Source organism: Dermacentor silvarum, chromosome 1 (assembly GCF_013339745.2).
Source record: "Dermacentor silvarum isolate Dsil-2018 chromosome 1, BIME_Dsil_1.4, whole genome shotgun sequence".
In the NCBI taxonomy this organism is placed as follows: domain Eukaryota; kingdom Metazoa; phylum Arthropoda; class Arachnida; order Ixodida; family Ixodidae; genus Dermacentor; species Dermacentor silvarum.
Window position 1 is genome coordinate 17,476,961 of NC_051154.1, and position 16,836 is coordinate 17,493,796.

At 42.1% G+C, this 16,836-nt stretch overlaps 1 protein-coding gene and 1 long non-coding RNA gene across 2 annotated transcripts in view; both read right to left on the reverse strand.

The window, feature by feature from the left end:
- LOC119457450 (protein slit) overlaps positions 1-16,836 on the reverse strand; it is a 287,783-nt gene that overhangs the window by 141,215 nt on the left and 129,732 nt on the right. The gene's annotated exons all lie outside the window — the stretch shown is intronic.
- LOC125944594 (uncharacterized) lies at positions 198-5,969 on the reverse strand. Its single transcript, XR_007466294.1, has 3 exons — positions 5,499-5,969; positions 4,632-4,735; positions 198-2,614 (listed from the first exon to the last, which is right to left on the reverse strand). It is a non-coding gene; the product is annotated as an uncharacterized LOC125944594 (long non-coding RNA).

The following is a 16,836-nucleotide window of genomic DNA, read 5'->3' on the forward strand; positions in this document are numbered from 1 at the left end:
TGGTGAAGCTGCTCAAGAGTAGCTCCAATTTCGGCACCACGCACAACAGGGTGTTCGCGGCAAAGTCTCTTCGCCTCGTTTTGGCGAGAACGATCCGAACTGTCCGCCCGGACACTGTCGACGGCGAGCTGCGCCTTGTAATGTTATTTGCCCAGCAGTCTGCTGAGCCCGATGATGCGTGGTTGTAGCCGCCCTTACAAAAATTTTTAATGTGTTTTTTTAGAGAGTCTTTTGAACTTGTTCGATAGAATTCTATTGTGTTTATTTTGACTGCTTATAGAATTTTCCTATAGAGTTCCAACAGTTATTTGGCCACCGCATTCTTATAGGAACTCTGAAGACACAATTCTATAGAACATTCCTACGGAGTTCCTTTTAAGATCCTAAAGACAAATTTCTATAGAACATCTCTACGGAGTTCCTTTTAAGATCCTAAAGACAAATTTCTATAGAACATTTCTATGGAGTTCCTTTTAAGATTGTAAAGACGAATTTCTATAAAACATCTCTACGGAGTTCCTTTTAAGATCCTAAAGACAAATTTCTATAGAACATTTCTATTGAGTTCCTTTCAAGATTGTAAAGACAAATTTCTACAGAACGTTTCTACGGAGTTCTTTTAAAGATCCTAAAGACAAATTTCTATAGAACATTTCTATTGAGTTCCTTTCAAGATTGTAAAGACAAATTTCTTTAGAACATTTCTCTGCAGTTGCTTTACAGACCCGAAAGACAAATCTCTATAAAACCTATGTCGATGTTTGTAATGTGCTTGTACTTTGCCGAGGTTCTAGAGAACTGTACTGTAGGCATTAACGATTACAGTAAATGCAGTGGCAAAAATAATTGGCACTACAACCACAAAGTGATCTGTTTTAAACGTTTATTGCACTTCAGACTAGATACATGCATCATACATACTACATACACACTTTAGAACAGTCAGCATACATGCTTCAGCCTAGAACTTGCAACACACAAACTGTAGCTGCCAATGCGCTTCACGGATCAAGCTGGTGGTGCTAACATACGAAACAGGAAAACATTTGTGGCACACTCGACTGGAGTTGACATCTGAGAAAAGCAGGCTTGTCTAAGACAAGAAAGCTTCGCATTAAAACTGCAGAAGGACCTGCTGTTCCAGCAATGCACATTAAACGGTTGGATACTAAAGCCTGAAAGTAGATTCATATCAATGTGCACAGATATATGTGCACTGCAATGTTTTGCGTCAGCTCCACAAAACCACACTAAACTTATAAAACACAGCATTCTGGCCTATTTTGAAGTGTAAAAAGAACACTGGCAGTCCTTGTAAAAATGCAGCAAACAGTGGTACTCCTGGAGAAGTGCATCATATATTGTACAAAGCTTAATAAGCTTGAATGTTGTTATAAGGCAAATTTTGAGATCAGGCTCAATATTCCAAAATTATGCTGGGAAATACAAGCATGACTGACGCACACCAATACCTAAGAAAACGATTTAGCTCAGGAGCTCCTATGCATGTGAATAGTGAAATCGTTTTTCTTGGCAACCACAGGACTGAACTTGATGTTTGTTATTTAAAACATTTTTAATTGGTGTTATTTACATTTAGACCAATTTTTATTAAGAATGGTTGAAAATTGCACAATTAAAAAAAACTTATGTTTAGAACTACAACTCACAAAAAAAAAAAACTAGCAAGCACAATTCTGTTCTGCAAATCGGAATTGGCCTCGAGCTTTAGCTAAGGACCAACTCCGATGTCCCTCCTTAAATACGTGTGAAATTCCTAAATGGTTTTGAGACAACCACAAGGCTATTTTGAATTAAATTTGTAGCATTTGAGAAAGTTAAGGTCTACCGGTTGTTGGAAGAATTTCAATTCAGAGCCTAAAGTAAAAATTATTAAAAATAGGCAGGTTTAAAGAAAAGTAAAAGCATGAAGTTTAATAATCCCCAACTCTGCAATAAAAACACATATCGCAGTTCTGCAGACTGGATCAGCTATGTCTTAAGTCAAGGAATTTGATATATGAATTTACAGCTTGCGTGAAATGTTCCAATGTTTATAAGCATTTTGCACGTCCTACTCACAAATTAATGATTGTATTTTAGAGCAGTATATGATACGTCAATTTCGCCAACTTTAGTTATGGATTAGGTGCAACTAATAGAACGGTGATATCACTGTTTTTTTTAGTAAGAGTTGTTAACTTAATAGCTTCGTTTCTTGGAATTTTCGTGGATTTGTATGAAACGTCACTTGAATAAAAAATGTTACATCATGCTTGTGCTATGCGAATGATGCTTTTTTGAATGACGTGTTTACTTTGATTTAATAATGCTTTCCCATTTTACCTAATTCCTTCCTGGAGGCATGTAAGGCTTTAGTGAGGTATAAACAAATAAATGTAAATTATTTAATACTTAAATAAATAAATAATGTGGTTTGTCTCAGCATTCCAGTTTTTACCACCAGCATGACCTGTATGAAGCTTTGGCTACTGCTCACATGTTGCAAGTTCATTCTTACATGATCGCCCACTACTTCACTTCCTGGAAAGCAGCGAGGAAAGGCTAGCTTTTAACCTCGTTGGTTCCGCCTGGTACTCTGCCACGGTGAAGCCTGCAAAATACAATTGAAAATCATTTTAAAAAGGTGTAATGAACATTTAGCCATAATGTATAGGCAGGCGCAAACATGTCACAAATATATATATCTACAAATGTGGTATAAATATTTATATGTATATAGTTGTAGCACTACACTGTTTCATTTAAGTATTTCAGAAAAAAAATTATAACAAGAAAGTAGCAGAAGTATCTCCGTGAAGAGGGACAGTTCTCAGGCAATCACTTTTGAGAATATTTTCCCTTCCCAAGATTTTGTGACACTAGAACTAGGCCAATGCACCGACACTAGAATGCCATTGCTAGTGACAAAAATAAAGTGTTTCCAAAAGACAGCAGCCCAGTTGCACATTAACGTCATCTTGTAATGACAACACATTTTAAGTTTAACATATGTAAGCAAGCAGGAACACCCATGAACTAAGGCTCCTATATAGACATCGCGCTACGCATAGCAAACAAATTTTTGGAAGAAAAAGAGAATGATCTACTGGCTTCTATTGTTCAGCGGGTGAAACAATATTACATCTGCCGGTCGCCATAGTTCGTATGTGCTATGCGTAATATGGCAGTATTCAATTTCTCACGTGGAGCTTGAGATTTTGAGCAATCATGATAACAATGCATTTAACTATCTGTTGCATGGGGACCAATCAGACTTTTTTAGGGTTGTTTGCAATGAAAAGTTTGCAATGCCAAGTTTGGACTGCTGTCCTCAATTTCGCATTGCTTTCACAGGCAGAGGAAAAAATTGGCTTTATCGCTCAACCCCTGGTCCGTATAATTTTCTCTCCTAGGCGCATGTTGAGGCACCGGCCAGTCTGCGCCATGTACATTTGACCAAATATGCATATGATCACAGAAATAGCACTACCCCTGACAGACACAAGACAAATTTAATAGTATCTTTAATAAAGCAAGTCTCCCTGGCCAGGGTGCCTTTCTTAGTTCACTTGTACACTGCTATGCACATGTATTTCTAGCGAAAAATAAAGCAGGCAGGATATGCATGGCAGCCCGCAAGCGAATTGAGAAAGGCAAGCAGGCAAGGGAGGCTTGCGTCGGTGAGAAATACCACCAAATTTGTCCATTACGTGTCACAGGTAGTGTACTGTACTCCTTTCACATGTGGTCAAACTTACATAGGGCAAACTGGCCGGTGCCTAAACATGTGCCTAAGAGATGACCATATTTCACTCAAAAGACCAGTATGCTTGTCCTACTTGGCCATGCATTGTCACAATAGGGCATAATGTAGGATTAAGATTGTTCATCTGTGTTCACCCACACTGAAAAATTAACTAGAGAAATCAGTGAGGCATACCACATAAATAAGAAGACATGTGTGAGCGAGCTTTCATTAATAATGCACGAAAAAAAGATATCCTTTCTCGATGACAAGGGATCGAAATCAGTCTGCCTATTTATTACTGAAGTAACTGAGCAGAGCGAATACTGACCTTCATATTTATTTTCAGCAAATTCAAGCTAATCAAATGTGCATTTGCCAGACACAGTTTTTCTGGGAACAGGACAGAAATAACTGGGAAGATATTAATGATAAACAATGGTGTGCACACTACGTGCTTAGACTTGTGACATATGTGGCAAACTACACTACAAATTCTTAGATGCACAGGTAACTGCATGAGCTTGCAGCACAAACAGGAAAAATATGGAAATAAATGCAACAGCATAGGAAACAGTTTTAAGACAATAAAACCAAACTAAAAAGCGATAAACATACTGTGTACTAAACAAAAATAAAATTTATGTTGCAGCCAAACAATTTATGCAGGAAAAAATACTAAACATCAGGACATGTTAGGTCTAGTTTTATACAGAACATGATAATGTGTGCATAAACTTTACGCACACATGTAAGAAAGTTGAATACAGTTGCATAAATATTTATCCTCTTTAGTAAACTGTATAAACTAATGTGTCGCTAAACTGAACCATGAATGATACCAAGATCCAACTTTTTTGGAACATGTACACTTCATACATACCTGACATGAGCATCCAGCCATGCTGCTGCAGGCACTCGTATGGGGTCTGCATTTCTGGGGGCTCCTCCTTTTAGTGGACACTGTTGCGGGCCAAGGCCTCGCCACTACAAAATGAGTTGTGTTAGCTTATAGCAGTGGAGCAATAAAGCTGTCATATCGTAAACACATGCAAGGAGCACCTAAAATAGTCACGAAAACAATGTCTGCACTAGTACATGATGGCAAGAGAGCAAAAGGTTGAAATTATTGAATGGCTTGATAATATGGACCTCTTCATCAAAGTAAATTTTTGGGCACGTCGCAACTGCACATTACAATGTATTTTAAAATTTTTTAGAGAGTCGTTTTTTTTATTACTTAGATTAAGCAACTTTCCCCTACCATGTTTATTTATGTGAAAGTTACGTCAGCACAGCTTGTCATGAAAACAAGGCTATACTAGCAAGTAGCAAGCTGTGATTGGCTTACATTTTTTTCCTGCTGCTCGTAAGCCTAAAACCTCGTAAGCAGAGATTACCCACAACGTCGAAGCATTTATAAGCAAGGAAACGTCATTGAAAGAATCGGTGAAGAGGCAGGTGGATCGTTACTATGCAACTGCAGCAGAAAAACGGGAGCTCACGAACAGGTGCACAAGATGATTTCCGAACGTAATCTATCTCAGCGGAAGAAAACGCTTATCAGAATTATCAATTCCGCATTGTGGCAACAAATTTGCGTAACTAAATTCTGACAACCAGTGCGCCGCAAGCATCAGCACAGATTTCACTGTTGCCGTGGGTGTTCTATTTCCTACGTCCGCAAGGCACTCTATGCACACGATAAGCACGCACAACACACGTGTAGTTAGCAACTACGATTGCTTACCTTTTGAACAGTACGATGAGATCGAAAAGAGCTCTCCGAGTTGCCAGTGCTGCGTCGACGATGTTGATCCAGCATACATGCCGTTGCGTAATGGACGAGCTGAGGCACGCTAATAATACGCATTATTTCATCGCGACGTCCACAAAACTTTTCACGACCACCCAAGACAAAGGGAACACACTCCACGGCATGAAAATCGTTGGTCCACATTTGCCTGGCGCGCCACGCATACGGCGAGTTTGCAGCGAGACGCAGGCTACCTTCCGGCACTTTCAGTGCACACGAACTACACCACATTTCATTACGGCAAACCTAAAAACACACGATCAAACAAAAACATCGAAGCAGCGTGCACTACCGACCGGCACATTCAAGACGGAGGAATAACAACACGACTTATTTTACCGGCCGCGTGGGACCGGCGCCGCCAGCGCCGTCTGTATACTTGTGAGGCTGTTATGACCTCCGTGATGCCAGCAATAATAACCACTACAGCACGTTTTTGTGCCATTTTGTGCCCAATTACGTATATATATATATATATATATATATATATATATATATATGTTGCCAGACAAAAGGAACCATCGACCAGTCTATATTGCACACTACAATTTAGCGCAGGAAGAAATTCCATGACCAATTCTTGCTTTTGAATCACTTATGCCGCAAGTAGCCAACAAAGCATGGCCTTCGAGATCTGGTTATGTGATCCTGAGAAATCCGTGGCTGGGGCGTGATTTGAACGATTTGAACTCCGATCACCTGCCTTAAAGCGCCTAAATGACATTTCCCGCAGCCGTTAGCTGCGCTACTTGGGCCGTAACTTCGTTTTAAGTAGCTTCCTGCTGTCTTCAACATTGAATGTAGCCCAGAAATTTTTGACACAATCTCGGAGGTACACATGGCAGTGTGCGATGTTTCCGTGTACTTTGTAATTGTCCGTCGCAAAGCAACAAATATGCGATGGTTCTTAATTTTGCTCGTGTGGCGCAGGTTATACCCATGTCGTCCGTATCTTGCTTTCGTGTCGGTGTGTTTATCGTGCGCGGATTGCACTCATGTCGTTCGTGCCTTCTCTGTGTATCGTGCGACCTACGAAGATTCCTCGAAAAAACCGCATGTCTCTGCAGCGTGCATGCGTCGCATTTTAGTGACGTAGGCCAAAATGTGCGGCGGCGTTCTGTGTGTTTGCTGCCAAGTGCTGCAGTCACTGCGTTCCAGCAGATAGACGCGGCTGCTTACGCGTAGTTTTGTTTAGTGTTCCTCGGTCATCTTTGTGATTCACCTGCATCGGCGATAGAAACCACAATGCGCTTCCTTGACGTTACTTTGTGTAATTTCGCTTTTTGTTTTGTTCGCCTTCTTCAGTGATTATAAAGATGCTCTTGCTTGATAGTAAAAACCCATGAAACGGGTTTGAAATAATCAGGCTTTTTATTCCTTGGAAATTGGCGCGAGTGGTAATTTTACAAGAGCTTAGCAACAGCTCTGTACATCGAGCTAAAAAGCAAAATATCTAAACGTGTTACAGTACGTGAATCTTACTATTATGTGTCAATATCTCAGTACGTTCTCTGCTGAGAACGATTGTCCAATTCGCTCTGAACTAGCGTATATAATTTTTTTTTTCATATCATTTGTTGCAAGTACAAAAATTTGCATGGTTGCACTGTTGTCTTTTTGAGTTAAAAAGACACTTTGAGATATTATTCAGCAGTATTCGACACCTTCTATTGAAACGTTTATAGAGTGCAAATATAGAGCCATTCTATAGAAAGGCCGCACGGTAGCTTCTTTAAGCGTCCTATAAACGTTCCTCTATAGAATTCAGTGCATATGTGAATACACACACTATATAGAACGCTTATAGAGTGGGAATGGAGGGCCAGTCTATAGGCAGCCACAATACAAGTGCTACAAACATTCCATAACATTCTTCTATAGAATTTAATACATATGATGTCAATACACCCTCCATACACGGTGTTTCACGTAACTTGAGCCAAACATTAAAAATATGCAAATGCCACGTTGCTGGACCGAACTATCCAAACCAAGGTAATGTTGTTAGCCGTCGCTTGGAGATACTCACATAATTTTTTGCATTCCCCCTAATTAGATAATTAGTCTTAAATAATTAATCAACTTCTGAAATATTGCCGCGCGACTGGCCGTTCGAGGCACTTTGCGTGTATTCGCGGGATTCTTTCACACTCGTAACAACACTTTTATGCAGCGTGTATTGAGCAACAGAAATATGTGTCGCGAGTATTTCATGTTGCGCTGCAATTTTCTCATTGATAATTTTTATCTAATTATAATACTTGAGAAGTTCAATAATTAAGACTAATTATTGAATTAGGCGGAATGTAAAAATAATTTGAGCATCTGAGGGCGACGGCAAACATTACCTTGGTTCTCTCCAGCTACGTTGCATTTGCATATTTTTTATGTTTGGCACAAGGTAAGTGAAACACCCTGAAGAATGCTTAAAGAGCGCGAATAGAGAGCCGCTCTATAGACAGACCACATTAGAACTGCTAGAAATTTTCTATAAACATTCTTCTATAGAATTTAGTACATACGATGTAAATGCAACCTCTATAGAACTTTTACAGAGGGCGAATGGAGAGCCAGTCTATAGACAGGCAGCATTAGAAGTGTTAAAAACGTTCTATAAGCATTCTTCTATAGAATTTAGTACATATGATATCGACACACCCTCTATAGAACGTTTATAGAGAGCGAATGGAGAGCTTGTCTATAGACAGGTCACATTAGAAGTGCAAAAAACTTTCTATAAACGTTCTTCTATAGAATTGAGTACGTAAGATATCAATACACCCTCTATAGAACATTTGTAGAGGGCTAATTGAGAGCCAGTCTATAGACAGGCCGCATTAGAAGTGCTAAAAACGCTCTATAAACGTTCCTCTATAGAATTTAGTACATAAGATATCAATACACCCTCTATAGAGCATTTATAGAAAGCCAATGGAGAGCCATTCTATAGAGAGGTCACGTTAGAAGTTCTAAAGACGTTCTTTAAAGAATACTTTATAGAATTCAGTACATATAACGGCAATACACCCTCTATTGCACTTTTATTGTGTGTGAAATGACATGTTTCTATAGACAGGTTGCTTTAGACTTCGTATAGAGATTCTATGCAGACGACTCTATAGAGCGCGAGTTTCTATAGAGTTCCTTTTGACTTCATAGGAACTCATTAGGAGTTCTAAAGGAACTCTAAATTCATTTTCGTAAGGGCGCGCACGTAGCTCTACGATTCGTTTCTTGAGAAGCGGTTCGTACCTTGCGAGGAGACGCCATAACGTGTACCGAAGAGGTATTCAGAATACGTGGCGTACATTTCACATCCCTTGACCCGTGGCACGATACGTTGTTGTTGCTAATGATGATCATCATTTGTTGGAATCTTCAAAACGGGCTGGTGACAAGTAGTCACCTAGTCTGCTTGAGTTAACCAGGTCCAGTTACATGTGCAGCATGCAACTGCTATATGCAACTTACATGTCGGGCACGCTGCGTTTGTAGGCTCGGGATCGCGTTGATGGCGCCTCTCGTCTGAATTGCATCTCGTCGTCTGCGCCTGCGCGCCTGCCTAGGGCGCGTTGATGGGGCATTTTCCCGCTACCTGATAGCAAGCGCTTGCGTGGCTCAGTGGTAGAGTATCTGACTCCCACGCAGCGGGCCCGGGTTCGATCCCGGCGGGAACCGAGTACCTTTGTTTCTCATTTCCGGCGATAGCGGTCCGAAACGGCTACTCCACTGAGCCCATAACAGCTTACGCTGTAAAACGGCAGATGATAGCGAGTCTGTCCGCATTCTATCTGTACTATAGTACTGATTCAGCTCACTGTATTAAAGACCAGACTTGTGCAAGTTACAGAAAAAAGTAACCGATTACAATTACTTCATTGAAAAATGTAACTGATTACAATTACCAGCAACTGCCCCACGAAAGTAATTGGGGAATTACACAATAGCAATCGATTACTTCTACGTTATACTTGCCTCTAAACCTTTATTAACATTGCACAGATACAGCAAACAGAGCGAGCTGGCCTGACACTGACAGTGCGTCTTCTGCAGCCATTCACACGTTTATCTGTACAAACAATTGCTTCTAAAAATGTCGCCGGTCATCGTCACTCTTTTTTGCTGTGCAGGCATCAGCAACGACACTGAAAAGTTGCTCGTAGAAAACTCATTACGAGCGTGGAGAACTCATAAACTACTCTATAAAATCTGGACCACTATTCACAAAAGCCTCTTACGCTAGAATTCTTCGCAAGAAAAAATTTCAACCAATCAACCCAATGGTAAAGAATACTTACGGATCAAAAGCTCGTAATAAATTCGGTTCCTCATCTCCAAATGCCTGACCAGGGAATTTCTACACAATCACCGCGTTGCAATGAGATAAGCCGGCGGTGGAAGCGAACTTGCCGCGGTGGCTGGCTACACAATTGTGGAGATGCTGCCGAGCCTCGGGAAGTTACCGGCACGACCCACAGGTCGGCAGACTAGCTCATGAGCCGACTCACTCAGACCGAGTCCGAGTGAGCCCTAAACAAAACACATATTTTGTGGGCGATTGAGCTTCGTTTATTTTGCCGAACTATGCGCGTCTATCTTCAACCTTCGACCAGCGCTTCACCCCACGTTGCTTGAGCCCCCTCCATGCGAGAGGAAGCGAGACTGCGATATAGTCGACGACGAGTGAACAATGCGTGAACGTTTGAATGCGTGTACGGAAAAAAAGAGCATCTGAGAGCGGGAGAGTTTATACCCCGTTCCTTTTGAAATGTAAACCGGTTTCATCTGAATCATCACTTTCATTTAAAACCATGAAGACGGCTTAGTAAAATTCCATCCTTTTCATTTTACCTACGCGATTTCAAGAATAACAGGTCCGACGAATTAAAAGCTAGCCGTAAGGAGAAAAGAGAAGCTAGTCGGTACAACTAGATGACCCGTAAAGCGCAGGCACACACGGTGAGTAAAACGAACGATGCTCTCCAGGAGGGAAATATTAAAACCTACCAGTGCAGGAGCGTGTATAATGAATGCCGTCAGCTTCTCAGTGGGTGTTCGGTAACTGCCGCGGTAAACAGCACGTGAGATATGTTTTTGTTAGGTGTCGTGCTTCAACGCGTGTTTGACGCATCCACACGGAGTACAACACTCGTCCAGTTACACAAACTATTCGCGGGGCACAAAGTGTGTGCTTTCGACTTTTTCATCCGCCTTTAGACGCCGGCTGCAACATTTTGCACCGCCTAAACTTGTACACATAGAGGAGCCTCCGTTCAAAAGTTGACATTTGAAATACCAGTGCAAGCGTCGCGAAAAGCTCGCAAAAAGATAGCCGTTTCTTATACCAAAAAGTAAAAAAAAAAAAAAAAAATATGAAAGAAAACGCCGGAAGTGACGCTTGACGTGTTGCGCGCGGCTTCTCGACATGACTTCTACAGGGAAAAAAAAAACAGAAGGATAGGATAGGAAAAAACTTTATTTGTCCAACGGTTATGGCTACTGGTTAGCCAGTGGTCCATCGCCGGAGAAAAATCTTCCGAGATCCTCGGCAATGGCCCTGGCCCGCGGGACGGCCCACTCCTGGTCCTCGGGTGCCTCGCTGAGGAGGGCGGCTTGCCATCTCTCAGCGAGGCGCCCCGCTTCAGAAAGCCCTGCTGTTGTCTTCCCCCTTCCTCTTGGTGCTACTTGCTCACGGCGTTGGCATTCCCAAAGCCTATGGGCCATATCAGCCCGTTCGTGCTCGGGCGACGGGTGCAGCGCGGGCCACAGGAGGTGCAGGTGGTAGGAGTTGGTTAAAGTGCCCGTCTGCAACCGCCTCAGGTCGACTGCTTGGGACCTGTCCAGCCGCCCGTGGGGTTGTGGATATTTCTTACGTTCCTTCCTGTAGTGACCAAGAACCTTGCGGTACGAGGCCGGAAACTCCTCGATAACACGGCCGCAGGACTCGATGGAATCCCAATACAACTAATCAAAAACCTTGGTCTGGTTCCAAAGAGCAAGACATTGCTAACTAATGTCATAGAGCAAGTGATTAAAACGAATAAAATTCTGTTTGGCTGGCGTGGAAGCAAGATGAATCTCCTCTACAAAGGCAAAGCAGATAAAGATAAGATGAGCTCATACAGGCCAGTTACAGTGACGTCGGTGCTATACAGAATGGCAATGCAAGCCATAAAATTAGAGCTGTCAAAGTGGGTGGAGAAAAATGATATACTGGGGGAACTACAGAATGGATTCTAACTAGGCACACGCTTAGAAGATCTTAATACTAGCGAAGCGCATACATATTTCAGCAGCACAGAACAGGCCTTTGTGGATAGAATTTCTAGATATTAAGGGAGCTTACAACAACGTAGGCAGGGAATTGTTACGGTATATTCTCAAACACGAAGGCATAGATGATTTCGTGGAGCTTCTGAGGAAGATCTATAGGGACAAACGAGTGCAAATTGTTTGTGAAGGCCTAAAATGGAATGAAGTGGAGGAAATTCACCAAGGACTGAAGCAAGGATACTGTCTCCATTGTTGTTCACGCTTTATGTTAAAGGCATAGAAAGACGACTGGAAAAGGTGAATTAAGGTTTGGTTTATCTTACATCATTAATGGGCAAAGGGCGCAACAGAAGGTCCCTGAGCTTATGTACGCGCATGACATAGTGCGACAAGCGGACAATGCAAGAGATTTACATAGAATTGCGAATATGTGTGGCAACGCAGCGACAAATCTAGGCCTTCCGTTTAGCACAGAGAAATCGGGAATTATAAGCTTGCGCCGGATTACAATTATTTGCTGCGCTTGCGCAGGAAAAGCAGTGTTTAAAAGTACGTGGATGCTTGAATAAATCAGTTGCAAGTCCGGCGACTGTTTGTGTGTGCCTCCTTCTGGTCCTGCGTCTTGGTTTTCACTGGTTTCTTTCGTTTAAAAAACAAAAAAGAAATTGGTATCCATAGTGGCAAGTGTAATGTTATCGAAATTACTGGCCAATCTCGTTGACATGCGTCTGGTTCTACATGCTTCAGCACATTATCCTAAAGTGACGCTTAAAACGTCAGATTACCGAAAAACCTGTACAACTAGAGCAGATGTTAAGGTTCCTTCATTGTAAATTAAAGCAATCATCCCAATCTGTTATGCTAGTCATGTACTTAACCTGTATTAGATCAATGCTATAGCCATGCTAATACAAGCAATTTCAAACTAGATTAACCGACCAAAATGAGAAACTGCAAGGAAAGCCTCAAGGTACAATCTCATCTGGCATTCCCGAACAGATTGTATTAGCAAAATTTTATGGTTGCTTGAATCGCCTGCATTAACGTAATGCTCAAAACAGGGGAGACTGATTGCTTTCCTTTCTACTGAAAAGCCGCTTCAATGTCAATAGCATACTAGATATTGTTCTGGAAAGTGTTGAGCATTGACTACATCTCTAAGCTTTTATGTGTGATTTCTTAATGAACAAGAATGGGATAAAACTGTTTACCGTTGCAAGTTTCAGAATTCAAACATCGTGAAATTTTTGAGGAGACCACATTAAAACTTTGAAGATATAGATAATAAAAGTGTGCCTAAAATACAAGTACAGACTGAACACACTTGTCTAGAGTGGTTGATGGGGACTGCACGAGCATCTGTAGCTGCTACCTCTCGGAAAATGCTTGGTTCCACGTATGTTTTGCCTATAGCCCATGGACCCGGCACAACGTTTCTGTGTTTTTTTTTTTTTTTTTTTTTTTGCGAAATATGGTGTCCGACTCAGCAGAAGTGTGATTCCACCTGTACATGTATTCAGTACCCGTGTGCATCCATCCTATTATGCACATGTGTTTGTATCATATTCTGATTGTAGAACTTGCAGTGATGTAAGCGTATTATTATTATTATTATTATTATTATTATTATTATTATTATTATTATTATTATTATTATTATTATTATTATATTGCACCACAGTCGTTTGTTCAACTTTGTGTTGAAATGTACAAAATGTGGCCTCCCATTAATGGCCGAGAAAGCCAGCAGTATCGGCAAAAAATATGATGCAGATCCAATGCACTTGTTTGAATCGACATGACGGGAAGCTTTCATGCAAGGGTCAATTAAATTCTATAAAAGTAACTGCAACGTGTACATTTGCCCTTATTTTGATCCGATGCAACACGGACTTTTATGCAATGTTTGCTTATGCGCCGCGCAGGTCACAACCTTAATGTCATGTAATGTATAGATAGATTAATAAACTCGACTCAGCTCACTAAGACTTCGACCGAACCGTGAGGCTCAGTTCGTGTAAAACAGGCTTAGTTTTGTTGAATATGAGTCAGAGCAAGCTGGGCTGAGTAGAATTTTGGTGAGACTGCAAACACATGCTATTAAATCACATCATGGAACAAACCATAAGCGGCTGCATCTCACAAGCGGACAAAAAGAATAGTCAGATATACCAATGTCATGCTGTCTTTGTATATCTAGCAAGTTGCATGATACTTTTATATGTACAGTATGTATGTTTAATATATATAGTTACATGATATGGTTATGAGTTCATGCGTAATACATGAGTTATGAGTAATGCATGTAATTGCAAACTCATTAGCAACTTTGCTTCTCTCTTGTTGGGCATGGCTTATGTCTCGGGATAGGTGTGCACACTTGATTAGCTGTGGACGTGCATTAACCGTGCGCACTTGAAAGGATGCTATCATTCGCAGGAACGGATGCGACAGGCTGACTTCACTGCACGATTTTGATTTTTGCTTAATGTGTTTTCTACTGCTTATAAAAACAAGGTATTTGCCTGCTTTCCGCATTATTGCATGTGTTTTACAAGAGCAAGAGATAGAAGCAAGGAAATTTGGCAGGGATGTTTACGGCGAATCAGTTTTTTAGTATACTGCAATATGTTACGAGCAGCACAAACAAAAGAAATGCAATGCACTGAAGCAAGTGCATTATGCAATTACCTTCTAAGTGAGGGTTAATACAGGTGCACTAAGGATACAAAGTCTGCAACATATTGAAGGCTTATTGGTTCCTCTGGAGGAAAAAAAAATGATACATAAAAAAAAAGCAGATGAAACTGTTTAAATGATGTTTACCATGCATTAATGCTTCAAAAACAAATTGACGATACTGTTTATACCTAGTCAACGCGTGAAATAACCTACTGTAGATAATTCATTACGATATATATAGTTTGGACGTTCGCTTTGCGAGCTTGACAAGCAATCGTGTCTCGCAGCGGAAGTAACAGAACCTTGAAAGGAGACGCTTGCTGTTGGCTGCTATGTCAGTTGCTATGTTGCAACGTCGGTCGCTATGCTGTCATGTCAGACCCCCTCGATACAGCATTTGGCCGTAGTTGCATATTCTTTAAATTGCTCCACACGCGTGAGACTTAATGATAACACATATGGCAGTAAAAGCACACCGCGCTACAACTGTAGCGTTTTCGTATATCGCGAGTAGCATGTACGCAACAAACGAGAAAATTGGTATGACCTCCCAAGGCCATGGCTTCTCGCGAGGAACAAGCATTTACAACTCGCAGCGCGTGTGAATAACCGAAAGGCATGCAAAAAGTACTTAGTATCAGCACCCGAAGCATACATGGGGGGGGGGGGGGGGGGGGGGGGGGGAAGAAAAAAAGAAAAGACATCGCTTGATTAGAATCGTAGCGTGCCAACAAACGCATAGAAATCATAGAACTAAATCTGAGCTACGAGTTTTCATCTGCCTTGTTCGCGTGCCAGTGCTAATGGTACGTACCACTTGCGCAATCCACGGCTCCACTCAATTAGTCGCAGTTCTCGGGATTTGTTGAACGACAGACAATTCTCAACAACCTCCATAACCAAAAACAAAACGCGAAACAGTTCTCGGCGCAATTTCGACGGATCTGGTCCCCTCCTTTTCCCTTTATTTCCTGGTGTTGGCGTCCGAACATCGCAGCGATCGGTGCGACGTCTGCGACTGCGATTTTAGTCGTAATAGCACTCCGGAGCGACGAAAATCGCACCATGTTAAGGCGGCGCCAGCGGCGTGCTGCAGACCGCTATGGGGATACACTAGGTACGAGGTGCTCCGGGGTATGTGGAAAGATGTCATGGTTACAGGAGTTGCATTTGGAAATGCGGTTGTTTGCTTGAAGTCAGGGGTACAATCAGGACTCGATGGCAACCAAAGGTAAATGGGACGCCTCGCATTGGGTGCTCACGGGAAGACTACAAATGAAGATGTGCAGGGTGATATGGGCTGGACAAGTTTTGAAGTGAGGGAAACTCAGAGGTAAATTAATTATGAAAAACGACTGAGGAATATGGAAGAAAGTAAGTGGGCTGGGAGAGTGTTCAGAAATTTGCACAGGAAAAACATTGATTCACAGCGGACGAAGAGAACTATCCTCACGGACAACTTTTTGTGGCTATCAAGGGACAGCTACGAAGGCAAAGCGCGCACAAGTGAGAGCGCTTCTGAAAAGAGTCCCGTGTTTTAATACATGTTGGGTTAGGCTGGGGAAGGGGAAAACAAACACCTTATTAGGAACAGTTAAATAAGACAGAACACACCATTGAGTGTTAAAGTGTACTTATTGTGCCGCTTTTCCCTTCCCCGTCAGGGCAAGCGCAAAACCATCGCACGTGGAAGCTGCGTCGATTCAGCGTGTTCCGAGCAACCAAAAGGACTGTCAAACGCTGCCGGACTACTTGGCGCGGTAACACATGTGCAGCAGCCAGGCGCCCGAAGCTTTCCCTCCATAGCCACAGAAAGTTGTGCGCGACTATAGAAAGCTTACCAGTAAGTATGCGACCGGTATTGTAAGCTACATGGCAACAAATAACGTCAAACGCAAAGTCATAGAGGCTGAGACAATCTCATGGTTGGCGGCATTGGAAAAGATGCCTGCTGTGAGCAACTACCTAAGAGCATAAGAGGGAAAAAAAATTGTGTGTGGCTTAGCTCGGCTATGCCAGGATATACGTAGCGTTAGCAAAGGTTCAGCTGAAGGTCCGAGTCGCACTGGCGCTTTCGCTGAGTTTCACAGTATATTCAGTCGATCGGCGAGCCTTGACGTCATCGACGGCGTTTTGTTGTTGCTGCAGGGGTGGTCGGGCACGTCGCTCAGCCTCCTGGCGACGCCGCTTTGCTAGACGTTCGTCCCTTTGCTCCAGTGTCTCCGCAGCACGTTTAGCCTTCTTCTGTTCATTCCTCCTACGCTCAACCGCTAATTGCCAGGCAACTACTTCGGGATCCGATGAGTCAAGCTTCTCC